Source organism: Pelodiscus sinensis, chromosome 5 (assembly GCF_052426305.1).
Source record: "Pelodiscus sinensis isolate ZL-2025 chromosome 5, ASM5242630v1, whole genome shotgun sequence".
Classification (NCBI taxonomy): Eukaryota; Metazoa; Chordata; order Testudines; family Trionychidae; genus Pelodiscus; species Pelodiscus sinensis.
This window is the reverse complement of record NC_143056.1, coordinates 41,295,114-41,314,549: the sequence shown is the minus strand read 5'-3', so window position 1 is coordinate 41,314,549 and position 19,436 is coordinate 41,295,114.

Here is a 19,436-nt window from a genome sequence, read left to right as displayed (position 1 = left end):
ATGCTCCTGGTGGTAGCAGGTGGGGTCTGGCCCCTAAACTTGCCTGCTCTCGGGTTTCACGGCCTGCCCTGGGTCGCTGCCCACCCTGCCAGCAGGTCTAGCCCACATCCCACCTCCACCTTCTTACCGGGACTCCCCGCGCTTCTTCGGCATTCCCCTCCCTCTGTGCTGTTCCCCCTCCCTGTGCCGCTTCCCCTCCCTTTGTATCCCCCGCGGCCTCTGCCGACCCCGGCACACTTCCGGGTACCCCGCCTCCCCCTGGCATCGCGATGCCGACGTCAGCAGTTAGCCTGGTCGCACCCGGATGACGATCAGCCTCCCGGCTGGCCTTCCGCTCCTGCTCCCTCCAGCTAGCGTCCTCCGACCCCTCATCGGTGCCCGCATCCCCTGGCATGAAGGAGTGACGGGGTTGCCTCACCCCGTCACACCTGTATTAGTTAAGGTGTTTAGAGACATTGTGGTCCCCCATAACAAAAAAGAAGCCAGACCGGATGATATATATTGAGGCCTGTGACAAAAGCTTCAAGGATATAGAAGAGGCTTTCTCTACAGAACCAGTTTTAGTCAGACTTGATTAAACCAAAATGTTTGGGCTTCTAACACTGGGCTAGGCACAAAGCCAGTGGCAGGCTGAAATGGGGTCCAAACAGCACCCTTAGGCCTTCTTGAGGAAAAAACTGACCAGAATTATGCAGTCATCAATAGTTTGCAGTCATCCATAGTTTGGACTTCGAAGCAACTTAAACCTTATCCTGTATAATAGGAAATTTTAAAGTTTTGATGGATAACTCACTGTTAAAATGGTTGCACGAGGCCCAAGTCCAAGACTATTATACTGGAATCTAGTCCTACTGGAATATGACATGGAAATAGTCAACATCAAGGAAAAAGAAAATATAGTAGCAGATTGCTTAGCAAGAATAGGGGGATCCTGATGTATGTTCAGGTGAGTCAGTGACACCTCCTCTTACATCTTATTTGCAGTGGAGGTGTGATACTGGCAGACCATGGTCCCCATGTCTCCACTGAATACTGACAAATGCCTACCTGGACCTGTCTTCCTCACACGTGTATTAGTATTGTTAAAATAGGTATTAGAATTGTAAGAATGTGTTACGAAAAGTTTGTGAGTTGCCGCATGCAGGCAGGTAATGTTTGTGTGATTGTATGGTAAGTCATTATGACGATGGCAGTCATCAGAGAGAAGAGAGAGACTAACTAGTGTGGAGTGCTGTCTCCAATAGACTGTGTTATGTTCTCCACACCAGGAAAAGGTCTTGTTTCCTTTTTCTATTACTAAATGTTTAGATAGCTTTTTATGAGTATTGGTTACAAGTGTTGTCTTTGGTGTGAAATCTATGGGACAAGAGACCAAAAGTAAGTGACTGATTCTTTGGGATTGGCAATAACCTGAATATTGCTGTGACGCTTTATATAAGGGACCATCTCTCACACAGGTAGATTTACCTGGGCCGTGAGGCCAGTTGGAGTACCAATGGGGGACTATATGTGATTCTATACAAGGCTATTCTACTGCCTGTGAAATTTATATTTGATAATTGGTTGGTAAGTATAGAACTTATAACTCATTTGGGGTTTGTGTCCTGGTTCTTAAGTCTGCCTGGTGGTTGACACTCATGCTCTTGAGCCACTGTAAGAAACCTTAGCAGTCTGCATTAATGCTGCATGCTGCATGACATTACACAGCAGGAAAAACTAGCTGCAATGGGCCTTATTAGTGCTCATTAGTCCCATAATTCATCCCCCTCACAATTTCAGCCTTTTCTCAGTGTGGTCCCATCAGAGGCAGTAGAATTTATCCTCCCATCACTCCTGTGAGGTAGGGAAGTGTTAGCTTTCCATTTGTAATATGGCAATAATGAGGCACAGAGAAACAAAGTGATTTGCTCAAGATCACACAGGAAATCTGTTGTAGACCAAGAATCAAAACTAGATCTCTTGAATCCCAGTGAAGATCCTTAACTTCAAGACCATCCTTCCCTGGTGGTGTAACTGAGTTTAGACTCTGACGACTGGATTAGAAAAGGTATTGCACAAAAAAATATGGATGGGGGGTGGAGATGGGGCCAATTTCTTGTCTTGTTTTTGTTCTGAGAATAAGGAAAACTTCAACATTTATTCTGAATTGAGAAAACGGGAAAACAATATAAAAGCGACTCATAAGGCTAAGAAACCCCACTTCAGCATCTTGTATATGTTAAAGATGACCCTAAAATCTTCGCTTACACATTCTGCATGTCCAAAGGAAAACTATATAGCAGCTGGAAGGTGCTTTCCTAGCTCGAGTAGGCAGATACACTGGCAATGCTCGAGTTAACATGCTAAAAATTACAGTGTGAACACAGCACTACAGGGAGAGGCTTACGATAGCTTCTTAAGAATGCATCTAGGTGGCTGTACAGGATTGTACTCAGCTACTTGGTCTACGCCAGTGTGTCTGCACTGCTATTCTGAGATGCATGCTAACTTGCTCAAGCTGTCTACTTGCTTTGGGAAACACTTCCCCTTTATTAATACTGAGTCTTGGAAATTATAGACTTGTAGGTCCCTCTGCAACAGAAGTAAGACTTTATGTATTTCTCTAGATGGTGTCACAGTAATGGTATGGGGGTATGGTATGGTATGCCTTCTTCTCTTCTTACACAGTATGCAAACGTCCTTCTTAATTGTGCTCTTTTGTCAATCTGTCTCTTCTTTGGCAAAATGCAGGACAATGTAGCACTTTAAAGACTAACAAGATGGTTTATTAGATGATGAGCTTTCGTGGGCCAGACCCACTTCCTCAGATCAAATAGTGGAAGAAAATAGTCACAACCATATATACCAAAGGATATCCTTTGGTATATATGGTTGTGACTATTTTCTTCCACTATTTGATCTGAGGAAGTGGGTCTGGCCCACGAAAGCTCATCATCTAATAAACCATCTTGTTAGTCTTTAAAGTGCTACATTGTCCTGCATTTTGCTTCAGCTACCCCAGACTAACACGGCTACATTTCTGTCTCTTCTTTGCATTTTCTTTTTTCTGGTCTTATCTAGTCCTGTTCTTGTGTGCTACAATACTTTTCTTTGTATCCCTTAGTCATTTATTTCATTAAAATAAAAATGGCTGCCGTGCTGTGCCGACGATCAGTTGATCCGGCGCAGCGCGGCAGTCTAGACGCGGCGCGGTTGACAAGGGAAGCCTTTGTCGACTGCTCCGGTATGCTATGTAGTCTAGACGTAGCCTAATGGTACTGGGGATGGTTCGCTTGTGGTCCTTTCCCATATTGCTGGGACTCCTGTTGCCCAGACACAAATTACAGCTGCCCACACCACAGACTAATACTAGAATTGGCATATGCATTGTCCAATCTCAGTAAATGGTTCTCTCAGTCCACAGCATATATGTTGCCTTTTTTTAGCTTTCAGAATGGTTGCTCTAAGCTAAAGGATGGAGTTCCATTTTTGGATCTGGAAGAAACTTTGTACTGCCTGTTTCTGTGCTGTGCAGAATGGACTTTAAGTAGCTGCCTCACTCTGGCTCATACCAGAGCTAAACCTACAAATGGATGCATTTGTAAATAGCCAGTTAGTGAACAAGTGTCTCGAAGCCATTTAGGATTCAAATATCCCCTGGCAGTTGGTTTCCTTTCAAATATTAGGGGAGAAAATTTCCATTCCCCTGTAACAAGTTATTGCTAAAAAAGTGATGGCCTGACCACTGTCAGTTCTAAGCACCCACATGTCTCATTAAAGACAATTGGAGCTGCCGGTACTCGGCACTGCTGAATAGCAGGCTACAGGAAAGCTCTTCTTTCTATTGCTCTGTGCTGCTAGATGTGTGGATGGAAAATATGGCATCAGAAAGAAAGAGAAGTGACACCCACCTCTGTTCCTGTAGGATGATATTAAAAACCAGGGGGTTCTCAAATTTCATTGTGCGCAACCCTCTTCTGACAAAAAAAATTACTCCACAATGCCAGGAGGGGGACTGGAGCCTTAGCCTGCCCCAGCCCAGCCACACTGGCCCTGCCACACTGACTTCAGCTTCCTGCAGGGGACCTGCAACCTGAGCCCCACCACCCAGGCTGAATCCCTGGGGCTTTGGCTTTGTCTTTGGCCCTGGCTCTGGGCCCCAGCAAGTTTAATCCAGCCCTGGTGCCACATTAAAATGGAGTGACAACCCATTTTGGAGTCTTGAGCACAGTTTGAGAACTATGATGAATGTTCACTAGTTGCCCTTGAGTTGCTGAGATCTGAGGCTATCCTGTTGCTTGCAAAAGATGCACTTTGTTAAAGGAATCAGCATTTATTTACTCCTGTGTTCGTGTCTGCTGCAAACCTTCAACAATTGGATCTTGGCCCTTTAGGAAGATAACCAAGTGTCTGGCCAGGTCATATGCACAAGGTCTAAGTGAAGGGCAGAAAACAGGGGCACAAGGTGACTACCCAGTCCCTTCTTTATTATTCTAGCTCTATCCAATGGCATCTCCAAATGTGAAGGCTTAAATATTATCTCTCTGCACTGACTGTGCCCTATTCACCCACTGTCTTCTAACCACTTTCTCCGTTGAGGGCATCATTCCAAACTACCAATCAGCATTGTCCCTGAAAACAAAGCAGCAGTTGCCTTTACTTCATCTTCATACAGGTCTCTCTGGAGGAAAATGAAACATGTTTCCTATTAGGAGAAATAGTATTGTAAAGACGGAAGCCAAAATAAATATACAGTAAAGGGACATAGAAGGGTGTCTGGGAGAGACAGTTCACATCCTTGTTAGTAGTACCAGGGGATTTCACTTTGGGTTTCTATATCCCATTTTTGTAGCTGAGGCTTTGCTCAGCTGTTAAGGGAAGAACTGTGATGCTAAACTTCCCCTTTGAGCTCCATGCTGGAGGCTGACAAACAATCAGCATGTTAAATAAGTCTGCACAAGGAGGTAGCTGCAGGCATGAAAGATCCAGGCTGTCACATGGTGTTGCACATAGTATACAAGTATACATAGTATGCCACTGGAAGAAGAAATGGGCACTTATAAAAATGTGTTATGGTGAAAATGTTGTGTCATGGTTGATAGGCTACCAGGTCCAGCAGAGTGCCATGCAACCCCCTGGAATTCATGTGTGCTGCACATAGTATACAAATGAAACAAGATCTTTCACCAGGAACTTTCAGAGCCAGGGTTGAATAATGCAGACTTCATTGCCTGCCAGTGAAAGGCAGAGTCAATAGAGTAGTATATGGCTGCTCTTTAATAGTATACAGCAAGATTTCACAGCAGGAAATGACAAGTCACATGAGTACTGGAAATTTCAAAGAAATTGTGATGACTTGGCAGTCACCCTGTCATACCTCCTTTTGGTCAGGAATTGCATTGCAGATGGGCCCTACCACAGCTTCTCCACTTAGGAAACCAATATTTCTGCTTCATTTCAGGCCCTCTCACCTCAATAATACTCTCCACAACAAGAATCCAAAATAAACATATGGTTCTTCTGGCTTCCAGGATTCCCCTGAACCCACTGTGGACTCTGTCTGAAATAAGGAAGAAAAGCAACAGCTAAGTTGGGAATCTCTGTATCCCCTAAAATTCTATAACCCACCTCCAGAAGGATAGCTGAGAGCTCCTGCTAGAAGAGACTGAGGTAATCCTGAAAAGAACATCAAACCTCTGTGAGGAAGGGTAGCATGTTCTCAGCTGAAACACATTTGTTTTCTCAGATGACAGAGGGTGGTCTGGAAGAGGTCTTTGGGGCTCACTAAAATTACTCAGCATCTCCAAATCGGGATATTGCTGCCCTTTCCTTGTTGAAAATTTAAATGAACAGCTAAATCTGTCACACTCAGAGCAAAAAGAAGCCTCCTACAGGGACCATTTTTAAGGATGAAAGGGCAGCTGGGAGCATCCTTAGAAATGGTTCCTGTAGGAGGTGCCATGAGAGGGAATCTAGGTCTTCTCTTTGTGACCACTGCTGTACTTTAATATGCACATGGTTGAAGTGTTTCACAACAGGCGCCTGTATCACAGACTCAGAGAAATGTGGGGGTGGAAGGGACATCAAGAACTCACCAAATTCAGCTCCTTGACCTGAGGCAGGACCAAGTAAATGTGGACTATCCTTGCAGGTGTTTGTCCAACCTCTTCTTAAAAACCTCTGATGATTGGAATTCCATAACTGCCCTTGGAAGCCTAGTCTAGTGTTTAACTATCCTTATAGTTGTACTATCTAACCTAAATCTCCCTTGATGCAGATTAAGCCCGTTATTATTTGTCCTATCTTCAGGGGACATGGAGACCAGTTGATCACTGTCCACTTTTTTTTAACAGTCCTTAACATATTTGAAGACTTATCGAGTCCCCTGTCAGTCTTCTTTCAGACATGATTAGGCATGCCCAGTTTTATTCACATTTCCTCATAGGTCAAGTATTATGATCCTTTTATTGCTTTTGTTGCTTCTCTGTGAATTCTTTGCAAGTTGTCCCCATCTTTCCTAATGTTTGGTACCCAAAATCAGACAGAGGACTCCAGCTGATGCTTCACCAATACTGAGCAGAAGAGGTGTCTTACATACAACATTCCTGTTAATATACCCCAGAATATTAGCCTGTTTGCAGTTCTCATTGTTGAATCATTCAATTCATGACTCACTGTCATCCCCAAATTGTTTTCAGAAGTATAGTCACCTCGCCAGTTATTCCTAGTTTTGTAGTTGTGCAGTGTATGCCAATTGTCTTTAGTGAATTTAATCTTGTTGATTTCAGACCAATTTGTCAAGGTTGTTTTGAATTTTAATCTTGTCCTCCAAAGTGCTTGTAATCCCTCCCACCTTGGTGTCATTTGCAAATTTTATAAACATATTTCCCACTCTATTGTTCAAATCATTAACAGAAAATATGTAATAGTACCAGACCCAGGACTGACCTCTGCAGCACCCCACTAGATATACCCTTCTACTTTGACAGTAAATCATTGATAACTATGCTTTGAGTGTGGTCTTTCAACCAGCTGGGTACCCAAAAAGCCTTGCTCTTTGGATATGCTCTGGCTCAGGATTTTCCCAACTGTGACTTAATCAGCATGCATAATGAAATCTTGAGAGGTCACAGATCAATGGTCTTGATCTGTTTTTCTCAGAATTAGCAAGTCAGCATGGTGAGTGGATCTGGGCTGGGAAGCTCTATCGGAAATAGAATCTATACTCACGGTTCAGGTCTCTCCACTGAAATAATATGACGACACACTGCAGAGTTATTTGCAATATCTCTGCGATGCAGCCCAGACAGCATATAATGTGGAGTAAATGTTGTTTGGTTACAGAAAGAACACTGATAAATGTCTGGTCATTAAGGTCAGACCATGGAAAATGGAAACAAGAAACTGCTCTGAAAAGGGAGGGGGGAAGAAAAGAAAAAGCTTAAAATTCAGTACCATGGACAGGAGCACTTACATTCTGCTATAATGTAGTCTGGGCAAAGAGCTTACTTCAGTGTTACATGCTGAAGCAAAATAATACACAGGTTATTTTAAGCCTCTTGGCACAAAGAGTTTACAAAAGCACCAAGTGGTTGCCACACACCCACCTGTTTGAAGTGAGTTGGGGAAAATATTTCAATTCCTTTACAAGAGCACTCAGCAAAATGGCAGATTTAATCATCTGCACTAATACTGACAGCCCTTTTCATCCAGGGGTGACAAGGCACTCTGTCGAACAACTAATGAAGGCAGCTTCACAATCCGAACCTCTCCCTTATGAGATAGGTAAACCTCTTTCTTCTCCCTTTACAGGTGGAGAAACTAAGATTCAGAGTTGGCCCAGGTTGCACAGGTCAGGAACAGAATTGGGAATAGAACCAAGAAATCCTGACTGTTTTAGCCCATATAAAACATTCCTGAGGTTTCCATTGCCTAAAGGTCAGTTCACCTATGCTTCAGGACTTAACAAACTATCTAAATAACCATTATCTGAACCACTGATGTAACTAATCTGGATCAACGAGTTTTCAGAGGATTTCATAGCTAGTAGCATAGCCCTGCAAAACAGAAATTCTGAGGTCTGGCTCTTCTCCCACTCTTGGAATTTATATGAGAGGGTTTTTGCTCAGTGCCTGTATGGTGCTAGGTTTATTCCTTTTATTCTTGAAAAAAGTGTTATTTTCAATAACAAACCCTATCTCTGCTTAAAATATATATTAATATTTTTTGCACTTTCCCACTCGATTGTCAGGCATATCCCATGTTGTTTTGCAGCTCCCCAGACAGGTGGAGACAGAGCAGTTAGGCACTGATGAGTTCTGTCTGGTAAGCTGGTTGTTGATTGACTGATTAGCTTCTCTGTATGGCAAGTGTTTCTCTCAGCTTCATTATTAAAGATGCATCATAACCCCTTCCAGGAGCTTTTTTTTGAAAGAAGGAGCAATTTTGAGTGCTTCACAGTAGGGAAGATCTCGTTAACATGGGAGGCATTTAGAGAGGTGAAGTATATTCAGTAGTCTGGTATCAGAAACTGCTGAACAGCCAATGACACAACTCAGCAAAACTGGTGTATATGTGTTGACTTTTAAAAATTTCCATTCTGTTAACAACCCTCTGGTTTATTAATGAGATTTTTTTTTACATACACAGCCCCATTTATTATAGGTTCCCAGGGCCTCTTTTCAAATATATGTTACTTAATCCTTCTTACATACTTGGGAAGCAGGTGAATATTATCCTCATTTTATTTATGGAGGAAAGGAGGCAAAGTGTCTTACAGACAAGGTCTCACCATGAGAGATCCTGACCAAATGGGAATTAAAAGTCTGGCCACTAAACCACACTCTTCTTCCACAACTATAAAAATAGATCCCAGAAGTCCTGACTCACTGATGCTGCTTCCTTTTACTTATCTCTTTCCCATTATTGGTGATTTGATTACCATATTAGCTCACCTACCTTGTCTCTCTAACATCGGCATAAGGTAAGAGGTAAATAAAATCCCATATACAGTAGTTATATTTTCGGGTAATGCCACATGTGAACTCTTATTATTCCAGTATAAGAGGATCTTTTTTTGGGTAAGTTTGTGTTTATTTGGAAGGGATTTAGCTAAACAAACAAAAAAATCACTCTTACTCCAGAATAAGTATGTTCACCTGGGGAATCCTATTAGATTAGATTGGTTTAGTTATACTAGTATAACAGTTAAGTATTTCCTATGTAGACAAGCCCAAAAATCATCATTCACTTGTACAGCCAGCTCTCTTTTCCTGATCTTTGCTACAATTGAGTGATGCCGTATCAGCTTTTGTGGTGATGGATTATGGTGCCACAAACATTGATTGTGCTATTGCTCTGTGAATTGGGAAGGAGGAAAGGGATCTGGAAGGGAGAGACTGCTGTCCATGCACCATCATGTTGGCAAGCAGCAGTGGTGGGGAATGTAGGAAACAGGCTAGCTGGTTGGGGTTATGCTGGAATCTTCCATTAAGTTTGCATGTGCCTGGAGGGGCATTTCAAAGAGAGCTTTATATGTTCACTGACTACTTGTGAAAGGAGTTGGGATCAGTCTGTTTAGGATACTGCAATTCAGCTCTGACTGACACTTACCCAGCTGAGACTCTAGCTGAGACACTGACTGGCTATATAAAACTCCATTAATTAGAATCATTTGAAAGCCTTTCATTTTACCTTGACTGGTGATATAAAATGTAGTAATCAGAGCCCATGTGGCTTTTTTGGCTCTCTCCCCCACCATTGCACAATCCTGTCCCAGAGGTGATTTTGACTTTTCCCTTACAAGGGACCCATGCTGAGGGGCACCATAGCATCATTTAACCAGTCACACACTAGACAGTTGTACTAATTTGCTACCATGCACACTCTTGATCCAAAGAGTATGGAGCTTCATAGTGTCCTTTCTAAGGATCATTGGGTTCTTTCCCCAGGATGCTCCCTGGACCAGGCCACATCAGCTATCCAGGCCTGTCCTCTATGGTGGCTAAGTGTTCTACCACACTGGTCTAATCAGAAGATGCTCGGCCCTCCGGCTGAGCCCTGGGTAATATGCCCCTTTCAAGGTTGTCTGTAAACAAAAACAAATTGCTCCCTGGATATGGCAAAGCTTCTCCCCTTCAGAGCATCTCAGCTAGGCTCACTGGCTAGTTTTAGCCTTCATCCAGCCCTTGCACCAAGAGCTGAGGATTGGACACCAGTTCCCACTGGTTTGTCATCAACTGTGCTGTGGTTCTCCCTTTTAAGCTCCTTTCTCAGAATTCAACATCACTTGCAGGTGTGGCAGGGTGAGACCCTCTCAGCCCACATTTGCTTATTAACTCTTCGTTTCCCAGTGTGGGGTTTTATTAGGAATGTTTAATCCTGTTTAAAAAGTTAACCAGTTAAACATTAAGTTTAACTAGTTAACAAGAATCCTCTGTGTGTGTGTGAGGGGGAGAGCTGCTGCAGCCCAGCCAGGCCCACAATGCTGCAGGCTGCTCCAGCCAGGCTGGCCTGAGCCTACTGTGCCATGGGTAGGGGCTGCTCCCTGCCCACAGTGCAGTACGATGGACCCAGCTGGGCTGGAGCAGTCCTCTGCCTGCGTCGGGTGGGGGCTGCTCCAGCTGGACCCATCACGTTGCACCATGGGTGGGGGGCTGTAGGGATGTAAGTGGCTAGTCAAGGGAATACTCAACTAGTTGCTCCCCCCCTTCTATCTTGCTGCCAGACACTTACTACATTTAAAAAGCAGAGGCACAGTGTCTGGGACCAGGTGATTCCCGGCTCACACCCAGGTCCCCCGCTGCGGCTGATTCCCGGCTTGCACCCAGGTCCCCCACTGCGGCTGATTCCCAGTTCACACCCGGGTCCCCCGTTGCGGCTCTGCAGTTTCCCCCCTTATCGACTAATTGAGTAGTCGATGGATTAGCTGATTAGGGGGGCTAATCCGTAGGGGGCTGTTCCAGCCTGGCTGAGCTGCTGGTCAACTACTTACCCAGTAAGGTTGATTCTTACTGGGTAACTGGTTAACCTGTTACATCCCTAGTTCTTATCAGAGATTCACTTTCATTCTGTGTGATGGGGATCTATTCTTTGTATCTATTCTTTCTATTCTGTATGGCTCAGGATCAGATCTATGGGGATCATCATTATATTAGGGGTCTGCTGTCTATAGGGACCTATATTCCATTCTGTATGGAGAATATGCTGTCTCGCTCTAGTGAGCCACATTTAATTCTGTGTAGTGTGGATCCACTTTCTGTAGGAATCTACACATCACTCTATGGGGATACATTATCATTATCATTCTGTATCACTGGAGCGGAGAGGAAAAAATAGTTTGTTGACCTTATTAATGGTGGCTTTCTGGGCATTTCCAGATCAGAGATGATCAGCTCCTAAGAATGTTTCAGCAAATTCCCCTCCATCAGAGTATCTCGAGGTTGTGTTTGTGGTGGTGTGAGATCCCAGGACTCTGAAAAGGTGTGAAGGCCATCCCAATCCTCAGGGTAGAAAATGACAACACAAAGAATGACTGGATGGGTGTCTTGCTGTGAAATAACTTCTTTACCATCCACTTCCCTCTCTGAGCACTGCCCTTTGACACAACCAAAGCTCTTGCAGCCTAGAGTGTTCAGTGCAAAATCTCAACCCCTTTAGAAATTCTGTTAAGATTGTAGATTTTTCTCTCCCCTTGAGCTGCAGGTGGTGTGGTGCCAGCCAACTTGGGGGGGGTGGGGAGAGGGAGGAGACCTGCTTACTGAAGCCTCTGCTTATTTACAGTGTATTTTTATCTCCCTTTCAATCTTTTCTCTTTTTATTTAAATATTTGATGTCAGTTTGTTTATTTTTATGACAAATGATTTTTCATTCCAGAAACAGAAAGCGCTAGAGATGCCAGCATCACTGGGGCATCTGTTTCCTACTTTAAATTAGTTTCTTTTCCCACTTGCTTGTATCCCAAACACAGATGCATGACTTTTAATCTACCCGTGGCACCATCCACTACAGCATGCCGGTTCTTTAGTTTTCTGGGTGCTATGCTGAGAGATACACCTCTTCACCACCAGAGGTTGCTAATGAGATACGCTTCTTGCTCTTGGATATGCTCTAATGCCAAGTGTTACACCCAGGAATGAGCATAATTTGCCCCTGGGGCAAGTGAAGACTTCCCTCTGAGTTGGCAAATGTTCATCATGTAGATTAAACCTTGTTCTTAGTGCCAAGCAAGCATCCTATGCTAGGGTTGCCCTATCACTTACCCAACCCTTTTCCTTGCTCTCCCTGGTCTCTGTGAAATGGCATGAATCCATTTTCCTCAGCAATTGTTGTATAAGGGGTAGGAAAATGATGACAGTTTCTTGAGAAATTAGGACCAGATATGCAAGTGGCCAGGCACCCTCGACTCCTATTGACTTCACAATAGCATCTTCCAGTGACTTCAAAGTAAATTGAGCATGTTTAGCACCTCCAGGATTGGTCAGTTAATGCACTTGCATCTGAATTTGGAGTGAGAGCCTCTCTGAACTCTGAAGGTAGTAATATAATGGGGGGTTACAAAGGATAATAGAGTTAAGTCTCCTCACACCAACCAGGAACAGAAGGTGAAATGAGTCAGCAGAGGTCTGTGGACAGCTTGGTACTGCACAAACAGCATAAGGGTGTAGGCCTCCACCAAAAAGAGGAAGTACTTAAGGAGGTCCAGTGAGTCATAACTAGATGTGAAGGGTTAAACCGAGCAGGGGTGTATTTTGACTTAATACCAAGAAACAGCTCACTGGTGAGATGTGAGAGGAAATGAAATAGTAGTGCGCAGAAGGAGGATGGAAGCCCCATATTTCGGGACATTTAAAATGAGACTGTAGATGGTGAATATACTGAAAGGAATAATCCTGCCTTGGCCATGAGGGAGATGGGTAATATGTGACCTAATTGATCTTTCCTATATCAAACTTCTCTTTCCCTAAATTTTCACATCTTCTGTACTTTTTGATGTACCACAAGTCCCTGCTTTGTAAATGCTGCATTAATTCTATCTATAGATGTTTAAGAGATGCAGTGGAAATGTATCTCCCACCTTTAATGACAACATTGGTCGGCCAGTCAGATTGTTCTCTCAGCCCAATGTTCTGAGGCCTATGGAGCTTGTATTTGCTGGACTGTTCCATTTGAGAGGAGGGAGGGGAACACATGTTCCATATTAATCTTCATTTCAACCAAGTTGTTTTAGTTCATGCTTTATTGCAGAGCTTTGTAATGATGCATCTGTAACGGCAGCCCCTGGGGCAGCAATTCCATGTGGCAGGCTGAGTGTCTAAACTGCTCCTGAGACTGATTCTAGTCATACAGAATGAGGTACTCCCAGGCGCACCATCTGAATTTATAATACCAATTTATATGGTGCCCTGAAGCAAGCTTTGTATTTGGTCTGGATGCAAGAGCCCAGCTGGAGATGGGGAATTGCCCTCCCTTTCTGCTGTCCTCTTTCTGACTATTTATTTAGATTTCCAACATGCCTGCCTTAGCATCTAGCATAGCACAGCAAATATAAAAGTGTACTTTGGCTGACTATAGCACACATCAGTAAAGTGTCACCAATGCAATTTGCATCTCAACAGGACCAAGTTCTTGAAAAACCCTTCTCATCTGCCAGCATGGTCTCCCATCATTACCACGATCATAACCTTTCACTATTCTACCCCCACTCCAAAAAAATCCCAGCAGAGCAGATGAATTTTAAAGTGTGTTACTAAAACCACAGCAAGGTGGGTGATCTGGGAGTTCTTCCTAACCCCTTCTATTTATAGCATGAGTGAGTTTGTCAGCCTGAGCTCCTTGGATGAGCTTTATAGTTGTCACTTGACAAGTGAGGTGAACATCTCATGAGATGGGATCTATTCTAGACCACTTAGAGAGAGATTTTCAATGGTATATATGAATCTAAACGTGCAAATAGGGACCTAGTGAGATTTTTAAAAGCGTGTAAGCTGGCTAGGTGCCTAACACCCATTATCTTTAAAAATCTGCCCCTTAATACTTTAAAGGTTGGAAATAAAGACATAAACTTCACCTGGAAATCATCTAGTGGCCAGAGCAGATTATTGTGTGCAGGGTAATGAGCTGCGTGCAGAAAATACTACGTAATAATTGGGGAAATAGGTCCTGTACTTTCCAGAGGTTTGATGTAGCCCTGTGCAAAACGTCTCCCAATAACCCAATCACATGAGTAAAAGAGGATTCTTCTCTATAACAATGAGAAGGACAAATTCATCCACTCTCCTCCTTTGAGTTCTGATAGGTAGATGAGAAACCCCACTCTATTTCATCTGTGTCTGTGGTCTCTCTGTTTGTACCCAGCTGTTGTTCTGGACTACTATCCTTTAAAGTCAGGAGGGCTTTATCCTAGACTGACTCTAAATGAGAAAACTCCCACTCATGGAATTGGCATATGGAAAATGAAAATAAAATTTCTTTTTGTTTTCCTTTCCCTAGCCTGAATGTATGATTTTTAAAATGGGACAGTCGAACCGTTCAAATCCTGAACAGGTCATGTGGATTTTTGTTTCCTATCATGAAGGGTCTGCTATAGATAAATTATGATTATTTAAAGATATGCCAATGCCCATAGCAAACTGCAAGGAACACCCCATTGAGACAAAAATATTGAGTTGTTTAGCACTCTAGTGCCTGCACGTTGGAGCCAAACTCAGTCATCAGGAGAACAGGCAGAAGAGGGTTAGAGTTGCTGTGATGACAGCTTGTCCCTGGCAAGAAGTGAAGAGAGTGCCTCATTCTGTTCTTACTGACACCCTTCCACCTGTTGCCATTGAAGGGCTCAGGGGGATTCCTCCTGGTGTGGAAGATGGGTCAGTCTGCAATGTAAAACTTTAGGGTATGTCTACACAACAGTGTTATTTTGGAATAATGTTCATTATTGAGACAAAAATATTGAGTTGTTTAGCACTCTAGTGCCTGCACGTTGGAGCCAAACTCAGTCATCAGGAGAACAGGCAGAAGAGGGTTAGAGTTGCTGTGATGACAGCTTGTCCCTGGCAAGAAGTGAAGAGAGTGCCTCATTCTGTTCTTACTGACACCCTTCCACCTGTTGCCATTGAAGGGCTCAGGGGGATTCCTCCTGGTGTGGAAGATGGGTCAGTCTGCAATGTAAAACTTTAGGGTATGTCTACACAACAGTGTTATTTTGGAATAATGTTCATTATTCCAAAATAACTATGCGAGTGTCTACATAGATAGCCTGTTATTTCAAAATAATTTTTGAAATAATGGGTGGCTTATTTCAGCATTTGTAAACCTCATTCCATGAGGAATAGCATCTCTTCTGAAATATCTGTTTCGGAACAGGAGTAGTGTGGACACTCCACTGCTGCTATTTCGAAATAGCTCCTCTGCCAGGTCATTCAAAGTAATTACTCCCAGTGCTTCCTGGGGCTCTAAATCAAGGTAGCACGTCCACCTTAGTGGAGCCTAACTCAGGCTTATTTCCAGGCTTCACTGTAGTTTAGATGTGCAATTTTGAAATAAGCTATTTCAGAGTATTTCTTCCAGAATAGCTTATTCCAAAATAATTGTGGAGTGTAGACATAGCCTTAGATGAGACTTAAAGGGGTGGATACTAGAGAAAATACTAACAATACAAATCAATCAGCTTGTATAGCTTATCTTGACTGTCTATTAGAAGCATAACCTACAGGGTAAAGCAGGAGATTGAAAACTAGGATTCTTAAGTTCTGTTCTTATCAGTGCCACTCATTCAATGTGTGGCTTTGGGCAAATCACTTAACCTCTATGCTGAAATTTCCCCATGAGTTAAAATGGAATCATGCTACTGGGGTCACCCAACAGGAGCTTGGTGATGGATGCACCTGGCACCCTAGGAAAAAAGGACGAATAAGGGGGTTCCAGAATGTAGGGAGGTTGGGGGTTCTTTCCAGTGAGCTTTTGAAGCTACATTCAACCAAATTTCTAAGCTGCTTTGAACTCCTCTGGTAGACAGGACTTGTGCTTTGGCTGTTTCTTAGAGAGACTTTTCTTTAACATTCTTAAACACAGGCTCTTCCAGATTTCACATTTTTTTCATGCTCATCTTCTTGTTTGTAGTCAAAAAAGAAGTCCTTTCTCTTAGCCTTTCTTCCTGTCTTCTGTTATTCCTTGAACCTACTAACTTTCTGAAACCACATTTGTTTCCTGGTAGCACAATATGAATGTCATTACTATAGATCATGACTCTACTGCAGAATTCAGAAAGAGGAGAAGGGTCTTCATGTAGAATGCCATTCATGTGGAAGTGTGCGTAGAAAAGATTTTGGTCTTATGGAGGGAGTCAGGACAGGTGTGCTGCTTGTATCAAGTGGGAGATTAACTGGCTGCTCACTGTGGCCAAGACGTGGACAAGGTCGAAGCATGGGTGAGGATTAAAGGCCAAATCAGATAGCCTTGGAAATCTTTGGATCCCTGGTAATCAGAAAAGAGAGTGGGAGCTTTGAAGAGGCAGAACTGAAGTTACAACTGAAAATAGCCTCTTTCTGTGTATATAGAAACCTTTGGGGTTTGAATCTCCGGGAAGTCTCAAGAATCAAAATTTGGTTAAGAGAAAACATAATGGCTAAAAGGCTTATATTTTATACAGCTTGTATTTTATATACCAGTTTACAGAGCTGTAGAAGTGCTAAGCACTGTTATTTCCTTCTTAGGCTGAAGGGTCACTGAATTACATCAGGACCATTGCTACTTTCACAGTTTACTGCTGCTCCTCCCTACACATCTGACATGATCACTCCCTCCCCCGCCCCCCATGGTATTATCAGGTAAGGTGCAAACATAAGGAACAAGCAAATCTCCAGAGATCTTATTTCCAGGCCAAGCAACATTCTGGGTAATAAAGGAGGACTGAGACATAGGTAGTGCTTGTTGAGTGACAGTTAACTAAAGCATATGGGCAAAGTCCTACTGGAGGATACAGTAGACACCAGTGGCTTCTTAAGGATGGTCCTGTTAGACTGGCTTGGTGCCCTTGAATGTGCTGGAGTCCTTGTGCAAGAGCCAGGATTCTGGGGGAAAATGAAAGTGTTGAGGTAAAAACACTCCTTCAGAATGAGGCTCTGTTTAAACCTCTCTGGGTAAGTAATGCAGCTTGAGAGTGAAGGAAACCATCCAGGACAAGCCATCCCAGATATTGCAGATTCACTCTGAGGATTTGGTCCTCTCTGCATCAGCCACTACACCGTAATGCTATGAATCTCTTGGACTGTACAAGAAAACCAGGATTGAATCTGGTTAATTTTTATAGAGGTGCTCTAAGGAGTCCTTTGGAAGTGGTTGCAGGTGGATCTCTTTTCCTTCTGTGCCAATGCCTCAGCGTTATGATAGGGGGTGCTAGGCTGCTGGCATAGGTGGCTCTGTAGAGATGGATTTTTTCCTTGGGGGCACTGTGTGATTTCCAGTGAGACAAAGAAAAATGTCTTCCAAATGGCAGTGGGGAGCACTAGGCCATAGTGATGACCTTCAAATATCTTTTCTTAAATTGCAAGCCATAAAAAATTAGTACACACACACAACCTGCATTCTTACTTATATAAACGCACATACAGTATGTCCTCACACGTACTGACATGCACTCTTATAGGTACTAAGTCACTTGCATTTATGCACTCTTGTTTCATGTATACACTCACACACCACTCATGTTTATGTGCTCTTACACATTCATTTTTTTAGGCAGGCAAGTTGTCTCATTCACACATGCTCACACTTACACATGCAAGCTCCCATGTCAGATTCATAGGCCTGCAGTCACACTCTCTTGCACGCTTGTGTTTATGCACTTCTTGTTCCTCACACCCAGACACTAACCCAAATGTTGCATTATAAAATAGCCTCGTTTACAGGATATAAGGTGTCCATATAGCTATTAAACAAATGTACTTCAGCATGCTTGGAAGAGGTGGAAATGGATTGCAAATCATGAGGAAAGAGATACAATCCTGTGATTTGGCCAGAATAATTTCTGAGTTGGACCTCCTGCTGAAGTGAAAAATGACGTTTACAGGAGAGAGGCTTAGAACTAATCCCCTGAAATGGTGGTAAAGTGAATTCTTTCCAGGCTCTGCTGCAGTTGCTTTTTCCCTGACTCTGTTATTCCTTATTATTGTAATGAGTTCTGCTCTCCAAAGTAAGATAAGGTCACCATCCAGATAAGATCGGTTTCGTTTGGCACAACTGAGAGGATTTGATCACAGTTGGGACTGCGGCTTCTAAGTTCACCTTCGGTGCACAAAAGACACTAAAAATGCTAACTTGGCCAATATGCAATATATATGCCAGAGCTGTTCAGGAAGGCAGGTGATAGGCTGTAGAGAGGTCTGTACCAGGTCCCCCTATCTTGTCCTGCCCACCAGCCTGCCTCAGGCCTCCTGTCCCCAACAAGCCCCAGGTTTCCCCTTCCTCAGGCTGCTATGACTTCCAGGGCTTTGGGGGCTTCCTCCAGCTCTGGGCCCTTCCCCTGTCTCCTCTTATGGGATGCCAGAGATGGATTCGGAGACAATGAGAGAACAGTAATCCTGATGCCTCAATTTACCTGAATCCCTGGTCCAGATCTTTTGGATAGATTCTTCCAATGATGCTGACCATCTTTCCGAATGCTTCTCCCAATGACCATCCAGGACCCTGGGGAAAATGGCAAGCTTTCATAAAGGGCTGGTTTGTTTATTCCATCACTCTAGATCTCCCAGATTCTACAAATTTATGAATTCATATAGGAAGGCAGGAAGCTTTACCTAACTGAGAAAGAGGCCAGTACGATGTTTTTATTCAAACAATGGTGTGTGAGCTAGGAATGTATAGACTACAGTTCTGCTGTTTCCAGAGGTCATGTTGTGCATATTTCAGACCAGAGCACCTCCATTTCTGGTCATTCTTAGATGCCAAAGGAGTAAGCATGTAATACAAAGAGCATAACAGGTAGCTATAGGGAAAGCAGGGCAAGTCCTTTAATGCTGCAGAGCAGGTCTGTTCTGGAGAGTGGAGCAGAATAGGGAGATAAGAAAAGAAGTATACAGTATAGTGCATGTGAATTATACTCTAAGTGCTCAAACTGAAGGAGCGGGTTTCTTGAACCGATATTACTCTCTAATTCCTTCTCATACTGTGAATTCCAGCCTTAGCCATGGAATCTACAAGCCATTTATGTAAAAGGGATGAGACCATTCCTTAATAAGGCTCCAGTCAACACTATTATGCTCCTCAATACAAACTACCCTCATGCTGCCAACATTTTCACAAGGGTCCCCTCAAAAAAATTCTCACTGGGCAGATCGCATGACATGCCCTTGATAAAATGCTCTGTCTACCTCCTCCAAATTGGTCAAATAATCATTTGGCATCAAGTACATTTTCAAAGTTCTTCATGACTACAAGAGCAAGAAAAATTCTTTTAAAATCAA